This window comes from Mobula birostris, chromosome 10 (genome assembly GCF_030028105.1).
Source record: "Mobula birostris isolate sMobBir1 chromosome 10, sMobBir1.hap1, whole genome shotgun sequence".
In the NCBI taxonomy this organism is placed as follows: domain Eukaryota; kingdom Metazoa; phylum Chordata; class Chondrichthyes; order Myliobatiformes; family Myliobatidae; genus Mobula; species Mobula birostris.
Window position 1 is genome coordinate 68983500 of NC_092379.1, and position 14934 is coordinate 68998433.

Sequence of the window (14934 nt, forward strand, 5' to 3'; positions counted from 1 at the left end):
TCCCCCCAATTTCACGCACATCTGCTCTCACTCCATCATCCCACCACCCCACTAGGAATAGGGGTCCCCTTGTCCTCACCTACCACCTGACCAGCCTCCGGGTCCAACATATTATTCTCCGTAACTTCCACCACCTCCAACGGGATCCCACCACTAAGCACATCTTTCCCTCCGCTGCCCCACCGCTATCCACTGGGATCGCTCCCTACGCGACTCCCTTGTCCATTCGTCCCCCCCATTCCTCCCCACCGATCTCCCTCCTGGCACTTATCCTTGTAAGCGGAACAAGTGCTACACATGCCCTTACACTTCGTCCCTTACCACCATTCAGGGCCCCAGACAGTCCTTCCAGGTGAGGTAACACTTCACCTGTGTGTCGGCTGGGGTGATATACTGCGTCCGGTGCGCATGATGTGGCCTTCTGTATATTGGCGAGACCTGACGCAGACTGGGAGATAGTTTTGCTGAACACCTACACTATGTCTGCCAGAGAAAGCAGGATCTCCCAGTGGCCACACGTTTTAATTCCACGACCCATCCCCATTCTGACATGTCTATCCATGGCCTCCTCTACTGTAAAGATGAAGCCACACTCAGGTTGGAGGAACAACACCTTACATTCTGTCTGGGTAGCCTCCAACCTGATGGCATGATCATTGACTTCTCCAGCTTCCGCTAATGCCCCACCTCCCCCTCATATCCCATCCGTTATTTATCTATATACACACATTCTTTTTCTCTCTCTCCGTTTTCTCCCTCTGTCCCTCTCACTATATCCCTTGCCCATCCTCTGGGTTTTTCCCCCCTCCCCCTTTACTTTCTCCCTAGGTCTCTTGTCCCATGACCCTCTCATATCCCTTTTGCCAATCAACTGTCCAGATCTTGGCTCCATCCCTCCCCCTCCTGTCTTCTCCTATCATTTTGGATCTCCCCCTCCACCTCCCACTTTCAAATCTCTTGCTATCTCTTCTTTCAGTTAGTCCTGACGAAGGTTCTCGGCCCGAAACGTCGACTGTGCCCCTTCCTCGTGATGCTGTCTGGCCTGCTGCGTTCACCAGCAACTTTGATGTGTGTTGCTGAAACAGCTGAGCCATTAGGTCCTGAAGTTTGAGTTTCAGGAACTAGGCAGAAGGCTGAAGAACAGGACCTCAAGGGTGGTGTTCTCAGGATTGCTGCCAGTGCTGCGTGATAGTGATGGTAAGAATTGGAGGAGATGGCAGTTGAATGTGTGGCTGAGGAGTTGGTGCAGGGAGCAGGGTTTTAGATTTTTGGATCATTGGGATCTCTTCTGGGGAAGGTGGGACCTGTACAGATTGGATGGGTTGCACCTGAACTCGAAGAGGAGCAATCTCCTTGCAGGTAGGTTTGCTAGCATGGTTCGGGAGGGTTTAAACTAATTTGCAAGGGGATATGACCCGGAGCGATAGAGCAGTGAAAGAAGTACATGGAGTAAAGCCAGATCAAACATATAGGGAGGCTTTGAGGAAAGAGAAGCAGAATAAACGGTGTAAAGACAGTAAGGTAGAAGGGCTGAAGTGTGTGTACCTCAATGCAAGAAGCATCAGGAACGAAGGTGATGAACTGAGAGCTTGGTTACATAAATGGAATTATGATGTAGTGGCCATTACAGAGACTTGGTTGACACCAGGGCAGGAATGGATTCTCAATATTCCTGGATTTCAGTGCTTTAAAAGGGATAGAGAGGGGGAAGAAAGGAAAGGAGGGGTGGCATTACTGGTCAGGGATGGTATTACAGCGACAGCAAGGGTGCGTAATATAGCAGGATCTTCCTTTGAGTATGTATGGTGAATGTCAGGAGCAGGAGGGAGAGTTACTCTGTTGGGAGTATTCTATCATCCCCCTAGTAGCAGCAGAAATACCGAGGAGCAGATTGGGAGGCAGATTTTGTTAAGGTGCAAAAGTAACAAGGTTGTTATCATGGGTGACTTTAACTTCCCTAGTATTGATTGGTACCTGATTAGTTCCAAGGGTTTAGACGGGGCAGAGTTTGTTAAGTGTATCCAGGAGGGATTCCTGTCACAGTATGTTGACAGGTCAACTAGGGGGAATACCATACTAGATCTAGTATTAGGTAACGAACTGGGGCAGATCACAGATCTCTCAGTGGGTGAACATCTGGGGGACAGTGACCACTGTTCCCTGGCCTTTAGCATTATCATGGAAAAGGATAGAATCAGAGAGGACAAGAACATTTTTAATTGGGGAAGGGCAAATTATGAGGCTATAAGGCTAGAACTTGCATGTGCGAATTGGGATGATGTTCTTGCAGGGAAATGTACTATGGACATGTGGTCGACATTTAGGGATCTCTTGCAGGATGTTAGGGATAAATTTGTCCCTGTGAGGAAGATAAAGAATGGTAGGGTGAAGGAACCATGGGTGACAAGTGAGGTGGAAAATCTAGTCAGGTGGAAGAAGGCAGCATACATGAGGTTTAGGAAGCAGGGATCAGATGGGTCTATTGAGGAATATAGGGTAGCAAGAAAGCAGCTTAAGAAGGGGCTGAGAAGAGCAAGAAGGGGGCATGAGAAGGTCTTGGCGAGTAGGGTAAAGGAAAACCACAAGGAATTCCTCAATTATGTGAAGAACAAAAGGATGACAGGAGTGAAGGTAGGACCGATTAGAGATAAAGGTGGAAAGATGTGCCTGGAGGCTGTGGAAGTGAGTGAAGTCCTCAATGAATACTTCTCTTCGGTATTCACCAATGAGAGGGAACTTGATGACAGTGAGGACAATATGAGTGAGGTTGATATTCTGGAGCATGTTGATATTAAGGGAGAGGAGGTTTTGGAGTTGTTAAAATACCTTGGGATGGATAAGTCCCCGGGGCCTGATGGAATATCCCCCAGGCTGCTCCACGAGGCGAGGGAAGAGATTGCTGAGCCTCTGGCTAGGATCTTTATGTCCTCGTTTTCTACGGGAATGGTACCGGAAGACTGGAGGGAGGCGAATGTTGTCCCCTTGTTCAAAAAAGATAGTAGGGATAGTCTGGGTAATTATGCATAGAACATAGAACATAGAATAGTACAGCACAGTACAGGCCCTTCGGCCCACAATTTTGTGCCGACTCTCAAAACCTGCCTCCCATATAAGCCCCCACCTTAAATTCCTCCATATACCTGTCTAGTAGTCTCTTAAACTTCCCTAGTGTATCTGCCTCCACCACTGACTCAGGCAGTGCATTCCACGCACCAACCACTCTCTGAGTGAAAAACCTTCCTCTAATATTCCCCTTGAACTTCCCACCCCTTACCTTAAAGCCATGTCCTCTTGTATTGAGCAGTAGTGCCCTGGTGAAGAGGTGCTGGCTATCCACTCCATCTATTCCTCTTATTATCTTGTACACCTCTATCATGTCTCCTCTCATCCTCCTTCTCTCCAAAGAGTAAAGCCCTAGCTCCCTTAATCTCTGATCATAATGCATACTTTCTAAACCAGGCAGCATCCTGGTAAATCTCCTCTGTACCCTTTCCAATGCTTCCACATCCTTCCTATAGTGAGGTGACCAGAACTGGACACAGTACTCCAAGTGTGGCCTAACCAGAGTTTTATAGAGCTGCATCATTACATCGCGACTCTTAAACTCTATCCTTCGACTCATGAAAACTAACACCCCAAGCTTTCTTAACTGCCCTATCCACCTGTGAGGCAACTTTCAGGGATCTGTGGACATGTACCCCGAGATTCCTCTGCTCCTCCACACTACCAAGTATCCTGCCATTTACTTTGTACTCTGCCTTGGAGTTTGTCCTTCCAAAGTGTACCACCTCACACTTCTCTGGGTTGAACTCCATCTGCCACTTCTCAGCCCACTTCTGCATCCTATCAATGTCTCTCTGCAATCTTTGACAATCCTCTACACTACCTGCAACACCACCAACCTTTGTGTCATCTGCAAACTTGCCAACCCACCCTTCTACCCCCACATCCAGGTCGTTAATAAAAATCACGAAAAGTAGAGGTCCCAGAACAGATCCTTGTGGGACACCACTAGTCACAATCCTCCAATCTGAATGTACTCCCTCCACCACGACCCTCTGCCTTCTGCAGGCAAGCCAATTCTGAATCCACCTGGCCAAACTTCCCTGGATCCCATGCCTTCTGACTTTCTGAATACGTCTACTATGTGGAGCCTTGTCAAATACCAATGAGCCTTACATCTGTGGTGGGAAAGCTGTTGGAAAAGATTCTTAGAGATAGGATCTATAGGGATTTAGAGAATCATGGTCTGATCAGGGACAGTCAGCATGGCTTTATGAAAGGCAGATCGTGTCTAACAAGCCTGATAGAGTTCTTTGAGGAGGTGACCAGGCATATAGATGAGGGTAGTGCAGTGGATATGATCTACATGGATTTTAGTAAAGCATTTGACAAGGTTCCACACCGTACTTATTCAGAAGGTCAGAAGGCATAGGTGTTACATACTTCATGGATGTCTTGTAACTGTCTTATGAGGATGATGTCGTCATCGTGGCTATCCCTCGAGGTCTAGGATGATGGTCTTCATTCTGAAGAAGTGGCCCACAGAGCGAAGATGCCTGTGCGTGTATTTGTTTAACGTGTACTTGATGTTGCGCTCCAAGAAGCACACGATACTTCACAAATCAACCAACTGATTCCAATGGCATGCAAACCATGACGAATGGAGCTGATAGATTTGTTGCTGCCTTCATTCGCCTTCACAGCCGTTGAGTTTGAAGTAACTTCATCTGCCTGTTCAACGGTTGAGGTCTCAGTCAGATTGCTCTTTGTCAGGGACCTCACCCTCGACCTTACTGCCATGGGTGACCTGACCAGGAACATAGCTCCAGATGGCATTGCTCTCAGGATCACAGGACCACACAAGCTTCTCCACCGCGACAAGTAGACAATCCATGGAGAGGAGATGATGTAATAGTCTTACAGTGGTCACATGATGTAATTTTCCCACCAGTGAGGTCACATGATGACCTGTTCTCAGCAGGTATATGAAAGAGTCTCCTGATGTGATGCAGTTGGGTTTTTAGTTTAGTTTTGTGTTAGATACTCAGCTTTTGCTTCATATTCGGCTGATGACGCGGTTTTGTTTTAAAGTGGAGTTCTACTTTCTATTGTAAGTAGTATTGGAGAGTGAAGACCTTACCAAAATTCAGGAATTCACCGAGTCGAGTAAAGTTGGTGTCGTTCAGCAGTTTCGTAAAGGATCGACCTTATTGATTCTTCGGTTCTAGAGATAGTGACCTGCATCTGAGATAACTCCTGCCAAAAGTGCAAGGAAGTTTGTGCAAGGTTCGCTCATCAGGAAAAAAGTCAGTTCCTTTTAAGCCGTTTATTTCTGTCGTCGTGAATCCTGCAGACAAGGCAGGTTTCGGCTGGGATCAGCAGTAATGGCACAGCCAAAACTGTGACAAAGGCCCTTATAAAATTCTTTACTTATTTTGGGTTGCCTAAGGAAATACAATCGGATCAAGGTAGTAATTTTATGTCTGGATTGTTTCAGCAGATAGCTTATAAACTGGGAGCAAAACAGATTACCTTGTCTGAATATCATCCAGAATCGCAAGGAGCCTTGGAGAGATTCCATTCTACCCTCAAAACTATGATTAGGACGTATTGTGTGGAAAGTGAAAAGGACTGGGATGATGGCATACATTTACTACTGTTTGCAGTACAAGAGGCAGTAATTGTGTTTGGGCATACAGTTCGAGGGCCTTTGGCCTTGTTGAAAGAACAGTGGATTAATAAAGAGGTACACACTAACTTGCTGGATTATGTTTTGAAATTCAAGGAAAGATTACTTAAAGCTTGTAGCTTGGCCAAGGAAAATTTAGAATTGGCTCAGGAGAAAATGAAAACTTGTTATGATAAGGAAGCTCGGATGAGGTCATTTAATCTGGAGATAAGATGTTGGTTCTTTTTCCGGTGCAAACAAACCCATTACAAGCTAAATTACATGGTTCTTTTGAGTTTAAATCTAAAGTAAATGATGTGGATTACGTGATAAAAACCCCAGATCAAAGAAAGCCAACACAGCTGTGTCATATAAATATGATAAAGCCGTATTATGAGAGAGAGGCTGCTACTATGACAGTTGTGGTCAATAATGAGTCTGATCTTTCTTTCTTTTTAAATCTTTTTATTGAATTAGTACACAAAAGGTAAACCATATAGGCACTGATACACAGTTGCAATATAACTTTACAAGAGATACTAATACACAAAAAAAAAGTTAGTACAAACAGTGCAGTTTAGATATAAAAGAACCAGATAATATAATAGTATACTAATTTTCAAACATGTCAATAAGGAAAAAAAACCCAACCACCCCCCCCCTCAAAAACCCACCGTGCAACTAAACTAAAAAGCAAAGCAAAGCAATGGGCTAACTGGGTATCAAGTAGAGTTAAACAATTTAAAACAATCAGCTCCATTTGATAAGATTAGGTCAGATTGGGAAAAGGAATTGGGTCTTATTATTCCGGTGGATGACTGGGCGCATATTTTACAACTAGTTAATACTTCCTCTATCTGTTCTAAACACTCCCTAATTCAATTTCAAGTTGTCCATAGAGCACATATGTCTAAAGATAAATTAGCTCATTTTTATTCTCATATTAACCCTTTGTGTGAGAGATGTCATGGGGAGATAGCTTCCTTAACTCATATGTTTTGGGCCTGTCCTACTCTGGAAACGTTTTGGAAAGATATTTTTAATATTATTTCAAAGGTATTGAATATAGATATTTCTCCCCATCCTATTACTGCTATCTTTGGATTACCTAAAATTTCCAGTAATCTTTCCCCTTCAGCCCGTAGATTGATTGCATTTCTTACTTTAATGGCGAAAGGATGTATTTTAGAACATTGGAAGGAGATTAATGCTCCAACTACATTCTTTTGGTTTTCCCAGATGATACTATGTTTAAATCTGGAGAAAATTAGAAGTAATCTTTATGATTCTTCAGTTAAATTTGAACAGACTTGGAGATCTTTTATTCAACATTTTCATTTAATGTAACTTTTTTTTCTTTCTCTGGCCATATTTACATTCCCTTCTTGCTTTTTAACTGTTTTTAATGGAGGTCAGGTTTGAGTCTGATCTTTCTAAAAACTTAATGGATGATTCATCTGAAACTCATTTTAAATCCAACATTATTTCTGCCAGGTTACCAAATTCAACAATTCTGGAAAATATTGATGAGAAATTAGCTCATTTACAGCCAGAGCAGAGAGAGCAGATGAAACAGTTAATTTTTAAATATAGGGATTTATTTCCAGATGTTCCTGGAAGAACCATCATAGCTTCACATGATGTAGATGTTCGAGATGCAAAACCCACAAAACAACATCCGTATTGGATGAACAGGGAAAAATGTGAACTTGCTGAACAAGGAATTAAGTATATGTTAGAGAATAATATTATTAGACCTTCTAATTCCAATTGGTGTTCATCATGTGTTATGGTGCCTAAGCCAGACAATAGTATTCGGTTTTGTACAGATTACAGGAAGGTGAATTCTGTGACAAAAACTGATGTGTATCCAATCCCTAGGGTAGATGATTGTGTGGATAAAGTTGGACAATCAAAGTTCCTTACAAAGAATGATTTGTTAAAAGGTTATTGGTGTGTTCCATTGATGGATAGAGGCAGAGATGTTTTCTGCATTTGTAACCGCATCTGGGTTATATGAATATAATGTTCTTCCATTTGGGATGAAGAATGCACCAGGTACTTTCCAGCAGATGATTAATAGTGTGATTCATCGGATAAAAGATACAGATGCCTATATTGATGATTTAGTGACAGGAAATAATACTTTGAAAGCACATATTACTGTGGTGGAGAAATTATTTGACAGACTTTCAAAAGCTAACTTAACTATTAACTCTGAATTTGGTCATGCCATGATAACCAACCTTGGTTATGTAGTGGGTCAAGGAAAATCAGCTCCTGTTCAGGTAAAAGTTCAGGCAATTTTAGAAGTACCCACTCCAACTGATAAGAAAACTCTCAGAAGATTTTTGGGTATAGTAAGATATTACCGAACATTTTGTAAGAATTTTGTGAACATTGATCTTCCATTAACTCTTGAAGAAAATTGAAAAGTTTGTTTGGACAGAGACTTGTCAGGAAGCATTTGATAAATTGAAAACTATAATATGTAGTCAACCTGTGCTCAAAACCCCTGACTTTGAAAAACCATTTTCATTAGCTGTAGATGCTAGTGATGAAGCTGCAGGAACAGTGTTACTTCAAAGGGATGAGGGTGATGAAGTTGATCGTCCGGTAGCTTACTTTTCTAAGAAATTTAATGCCCATCAAAGAAATTATTCAACCATAGAAAAGGAGTTATTATCTCTTGTTTTGGCTTTACAACATTTTGAGGTGTATGTTGGTACTACTCAGAAACCACTCATAGTTTACACCGATCATAATCCATTAGTATTTTTGAGTAAGATGAAATACAAAAATAGAAGATTACTAAATTGGAGTTTGATGTCACAGGAGTATAATGTTTTGATAACTCATATTAAAGGTAAAGATAACGTGATCGCTGATTGTCTATCTACAAACATTTGTAGATGTTAAATGTAAAATGTAAGTTTTTTTTTGTGGAGTGATATTTTAACCTTTAAAACACACCTATCGTATATTAGTTTGCAAAATGCTGTATAATAATAGAGTATATTGTGTAAGTTGTAAATTTTATATATTTGTTATTTTTTGTAAATAATTAATTGTTAAAATTTTCTCCTAAAATACCATTTTTTTTCTTGGAGGGAGGTGTTACATACTTCATGGATGTCTTCTGACTGTCTTATGAGGATGATGTAATGGTCTTGCGGAGGTCACATGATGTGGATTTTCTTTCAGTGAGGTCACATGATGACCTGTTCTCAGCAGCTATATAAAAGAGACTCCTGATGTGATGCAGTTGGGTTTTCAGTTTAGTTTTGTGTTAGATACTCCGTTTTTGCTGCGTATTCGGCTGATGACGCGGTTTTGTTTTAAAGTGGAGGTCTACTTTCTATTATAAGTAGTATTGGAGAGCGAAGACCTTACCAAAATTCAGGAATTGCCGAGTCGAGTAAAGTTGGTGTCGTTCAGCAGTTTCGTAAAGGATCGACCTTATTGATTCTTTGATCAAGCAATAGTGACCAGCATCTGAGATGACTCCTGCCAAAAAAGCATGGAAGTTCATGCAAGGTTCGCTCACCGGGAAAAAGGTCAGTTCCTTTTAAGCCGTTTATTTCCGTCTTTGTGAATCCTGCGGACAAGGCAGGTTCCGGCTGGGATCAGCAGTAACGACACGTCTTTGAGGAACTCTTTACTTCAGGAAATTCTCTCCTAATTGACTGCATAAATCTCTGCGACTTTCGAATTTACCATTCTAAGAGCTGTGTTTGAATTTACCACTTTAAGAACTGATTTGCATTACCCTTTTAAGAACTGTTCCAGAATTGCAGTATAGCAGTTAACTTCCGGTTAAGTTAGTCGTTTAAATACATTTCGCTATTTTTTTTCATTTTTAAATCTTTTTATTAATTATTATTGAAAATCAACAACAAAAAAATACATTAAAGTAATCAAGTCAGCATATCAATATGTACAATGAGTTAAACTATCAACCAAGCTAAACAATATATCAATAATAATAAGAGAAAACAAAACGTTAAAGCTATTTTATTTTGAAAAAGAAAGAAGGAAAAACGAGCCCCTACTAACTATAAGAAATAAAAACCCACTAACAAAAAAACCGGAAAAAAAAGCATTTGGAGCACAAACCCGGAGCTATACGTCATAGAAGCTTCCATAAAAGAAAGGCATCAATCCGCCAACCAAATACATTTACCAAGAATCAGAAGGGGACCATCTTAATTAAGACCATAAGACAAAGGAGCAGAAGTTGGCCTTTCAGCCCATCGAATCTGCTCTGCCATTTTACCATGAGCTGATCCATTCTCCCATTTAGTCCCACTCCCCCGTCTTCTCACCATAACCTTTGATGCCCTGGCTACTCAAATACCTATCAATCTCTGCCTTAAATACACCCAATGACTTGTTCTCCACTGCTGCCCGTGGCAGCAAATTCCATAGATTCACCACCCTCTGACTTAAAAAAATTTCTTCACATTTCTGTTCTGAATGGGCGCCCTTCAATCCTTAAGTCATGCCCTCTCGTACTAGACTCCCCCATCATGCGAAACAACTTTGCCACATCCACTCTGTCCATGCCTTTCAACATTCAAATTGACTCAAATCAAATGATAGTCGCGGGCAAAAGAGCCCCACCTTTTCTCAAAGTCAAATTGAGGATCAAAAGTTCGACTTCTGATTTTCTCCAAGCTAAGACGTAACATCACCTAAGAGAACCATTGTATCAAAGTGGGAGCAGAGGCATCTTTCCATTTTAATAAAATAGCTCTTCTGTCCAATAATGTAACAAATGCAAATACATGTTGGTCTGATATAGAAATACCGTGAATATATTGAGGGATTATACCGAACAAAACTGTCAATTTATTAGGTTGTAAATTAATCTTTAAAGCTTTAGAAATTGTAGAAAAAATAGATTTCCAAAACTGTTTCAATACAGAACACGACCAAAACATATGTGTCAATGTAGCTGTTTCAGTTTTACATCATCGCACTGACTGTTAACATTAGGAAATATTTTAGACAGTCTCTCCTTTGTCAAATAATAACAATATACAATTTTAAATTGAATTAGAGAGCGACTGGCACAAATCGAAGAAGAGTTAACCAACTTACAAAATTCACAACCAATCCTCTGTTATCAAGGTCATGTTAAGCTCTCTTTCCCAATCTTGCTTAATCTTAAAAAAAGGATAATTATCCTGTTGTAATAGTAAATTATAAATTTTCCCAATGAAACCTTTCAATAAAGGATTCATTTTTAAAATAATGTCTAACAGGTCAGAATCTTGTATATATGGAAAATTACTTAAATATTCTTGTAAGAAATGACTGACCTGAAGATATTGCAAGAAGTGTGAGTATGAGAGAGAATATATAGTTACTAATCAAAGTACATCAATCGGCCTTCTTGAAACAGATCCATGAAGGAATAAGTTCCTTTATTCCTCCAAAGAGAAAAGGTAGGATCACTAAGTGAAGGTTTAAATAAATAGTTTTGATAAATTAAAATAAGAAGGTTAAATTTTTTAAGATTAAAAAAATTATCGCTATTTTTGAGCAAAGTTTAATAAATGTATGTTTGCTTTTATAAAACCTGATTCAACTCTATATTCCTTGTTGCCGGTCACGTGACATGGGATACAGGGAAGTTTGGCCAGGTGGATTCAGATTTGGCTTCCATGCAGAAGGCAGAGGGTCGTGGTGGAGGGAGTACGTTCAGATTGGAGGGTTGTGACTAGTGGTGTACCACAAGGATCAGTTCTGTGACCTCTGCTTTTTGTGATTTTTATTAACGACCTGGATGTGGGGGTAGAAGGGTGGGTTAGCAAGTTTTCAGACGACACAAAGGTTGGTGGTGTTGTAGATAGTGTAGAGGATTGTCGAAGATTGCAGAGAGACATTGATAGGATGCAGAAGTGGGCTGAGAAGTGGCAGATGGAGTTCAAACCGGAGAAGTGTGAGGTGGTACACTTTGGAAGGACAAACTCCAAAGCAGAGTACAAAGTAAATGGCAGGATACTTGGTAGTGTGGAGGAGCAGAGGGATCTCGGGGTACATGTCCACAGATCCCTGAAAGTTGCCTCACAGGTAGATAGGATAGTTAAGAAAGCTTATGGGGTGTTAGCTTTCATAAGTCGAGGGTTAGAGTTTAAGAGTCGCAATGTAATGATGCAGCTCTATAAAACTCTGGTTAGGCCACACTTGGAGTATTGTGTCCAGTTCTGGTCACTTCGCTATAGGAAGGATGTGGAAGCATTGGAAAGGGTACAGAGGAGATTTACCAGGATGCTGCCTGGTTTAGAGAGTATGCATTATGATCAGAGATTAACAGAGCTAGGGCTTTATTCTTTGGAGAGAAGGAGAATTAGAAGAGACATGACAGAGGTGTACAAGATAATAAGAGGAATAGATAGAGTGGATAGCCAGCACCTCTTCCCCAGGGCACCACTGCTCAATACAAGAGGACATGGCTTTAAGGTAAGGGGTGGGAAGTTCAAGGGGGATATTAGAGGAAGATTTTTTACTCAGAGAGTGGTTGGTGCGTGAAATGTACTGCCTAAGTCAGTGGTGGAGGCAGAAACACTAATGAAGTTTAAGAGACTACTAGACAGGTATATGCAGGAATTTAAGGTGGGGGATTATATGGGAGGCAGGGTTTGAGGGTCGGCACAACATTGTGGGCTGAAGGGCCTGTACTGTGCTGTACTACTCTATACTATTCTATATGTTCTATATGTTCATTGTGCAACTCCATTTTAATTAACTTTCCATTCATTTCTGGTTCATACTGCTTTTCTCTTGTCAGTTTTCACAATGTAAATCCTGTCTACTCAGACCTGTGTCACTCTCATTATTGTCAGATTTTTCATGAACACTTGCAGATTAGTGCTCTTTGTGAAACTGCAATAACTTTTTATCATTTTGTCTTCCCTGTGCAGTCTATTTATTTTTGTCTGCCGGACATGCTTTGTGACCTACTTTGTTTCAGTTTCTGCAAGTTTCACCTTCAAACCTGCGATTGTCTGGTGTGTGTGAGTCATTGCCACAACAGTCACACAATCTGAGTGGTCAGTCTGCTTTCTGCAATTTTGTTCACGCTCACTCTCATTCCTGACTGTAACTCAATTGTCTCTGTCTGCTGTTGTGTCTCAGGCTGTGGTTTCATTTTGATCTAGTGATTTCAACAGCTCTTTTAAATATGAGTTATGCTTCAGCTGGGAGTCATTCTTTAACGATTTTCTGAAATGCCTTTCCACTACCTTTTTAATGATGTCACAATCAGATCTTTACAGATATTGAAGGGAAAACACAGCCACTAGTTTGTACACAGCAATATTGCATACACTGTGACCTGATAATGTCCAAACAGTCTGACACTGGGCTATTGATTGACAGGTGAGCATCATTCAGACACCTGGAGATAACTTCTCGACTCCTCTTCAAAATAGGATCACATGTCATTTCTGTCCACGCATTTCATGTCTTTAACGGAGTTTCACTCCCTTGATCAGGCATAAATGTTCCTCAGAAATGGATAAACAATATTTCAGAAAGGAAAGTAACAAAGGGGAAAGTTTTTATATGGAATTACGGCAGAGTTTAGAGACAGGCCTCTTAAATATATTAACCACAGCAAACCATTAGCTTATTGTATTGATGTTGGTGCTGACCAGTTAATTGATGCCAAATGCAAACATCATCACCCTCTCTGTGTCCTCTGTAAGGTCCTTCAGTGCATCGGTCAGTATTGTGTAGGTCATGAGAAATGATGATCCTGCTCCAAAAATGGAACCAATGACAGGGGTGAAGTCAAGAGCAAATTCCACAGTTGAAATGACAACAACTGTAGTACGCCAACCTAACCTTATAATTGTATCTTTATTTATTTTCCCCAGCAGGGGAGTTTTAACTACGGCCTTAATCTCTTCCACAGGTTTATTTGTGATGTTGGCCAGTCTTTGAAGAGAAGCTTTATCCAGACACAAACACTTATGAAAATAGATTATTGCCCCAATCAGTATGCCTATATCACAAGCAAAGGTGACACCAGGAATGGGGACTGCTCCCACAGCTCCCATAAGCGTTGCCACCATCCAGATACGTTTCTGCAGTATTTTCTTTTTCATTTGAATAACCTCTACACTTCGGTTTGGATAGGTCAGGACAAAGACATTATAAATGAAAGTTCAGCTTCAAGTTGTTCAATTAACAGCAAGAAATCATATTTACACGGATCAAAACTGGATATCAGGAACACATACGGGGTCAGAATCCCTGCTTCTCTCAAATTCTTTAAACAGTCATTCCGAATACATTCCAGTTCTTTTACCACATTAACTTCCTTCCCCGCTTTTCTCATTGAATAAAGATCAGCATCAATCTTACTGCAGACAAAGTAGAAACGTTTCCTGAGCCGTTTAATCTCTTTCACAAGTTTTGCATCATTTTCTCTGAAACGACAACTTGATATTATGATGAAGAAATTATATTTTTCAAATTTCATTTGCTTGAGATATTTATCAGCTGGAAATTTTGTGGACCTGATCCCTGGCAGGTCCCAGAAGTAGACGTTGGGGAAATTGGGATGTGGAAATCCAGCTGGTTCCATTGTAGTTCCCCTGATCCCAACTTTAGCAGCTCCATCATCACTGTTCCGAAGTCCTCTCATGGCATTGATGAAGGTGGATTTTCCAGCACCTGTTTCTCCTGTCACTGCGATGTTAAGCTCTGTCTGATCCAGTTCTGATAGCTTCCGCTCTATCAGAGATGTAACTTTTTCCACCCCACCTGCTTCAAGGTCAACCTTCAGTTTGTTGAGCTCTTCCTGTGTGAAGAATGTGCCATTCTCAGCCTCAGCCACCTGTTGACTGAAAGGAAACATGATCATTATCATTTCTAATTATTAAAAACTACCATTTCTTCAGATGCCCATTCTGTTGTCACCCATCTCATTTGGGACAACTTGTAGTGACCAATTACCCCAAAAATCAGCAGCTCGTTCTGACATGGCTGATAATTGCAACATACAGGCAAACCTACAGGACTATGAACAATCTTTGTAAATTTCATGTGGATAACACCACAGTCAGGCTGTAACTTGGCTCTCTAGAACTATGAGTATTGGAAATCTATCCATACAACCTCATGATATCAGTGCAGAAGTCCTTACATGATAGCTGTCAGTTCAACCAATATCAACTCCATCATAAATGTCCTCCCTTTCTCTACAAGATCAGATGAGAGAAGTTTGCTGATAATTACACAAGATTCAA

General features: G+C 40.9%; 1 pseudogene; it reads right to left on the reverse strand.

Moving 5' to 3' along the window:
- Nucleotides 1-10999: 10999 nt before the first annotated feature.
- Nucleotides 11000-14934, reverse strand: part of LOC140204102 (interferon-inducible GTPase 5-like) — a 98005-nt pseudogene continuing 94070 nt past the window's right edge.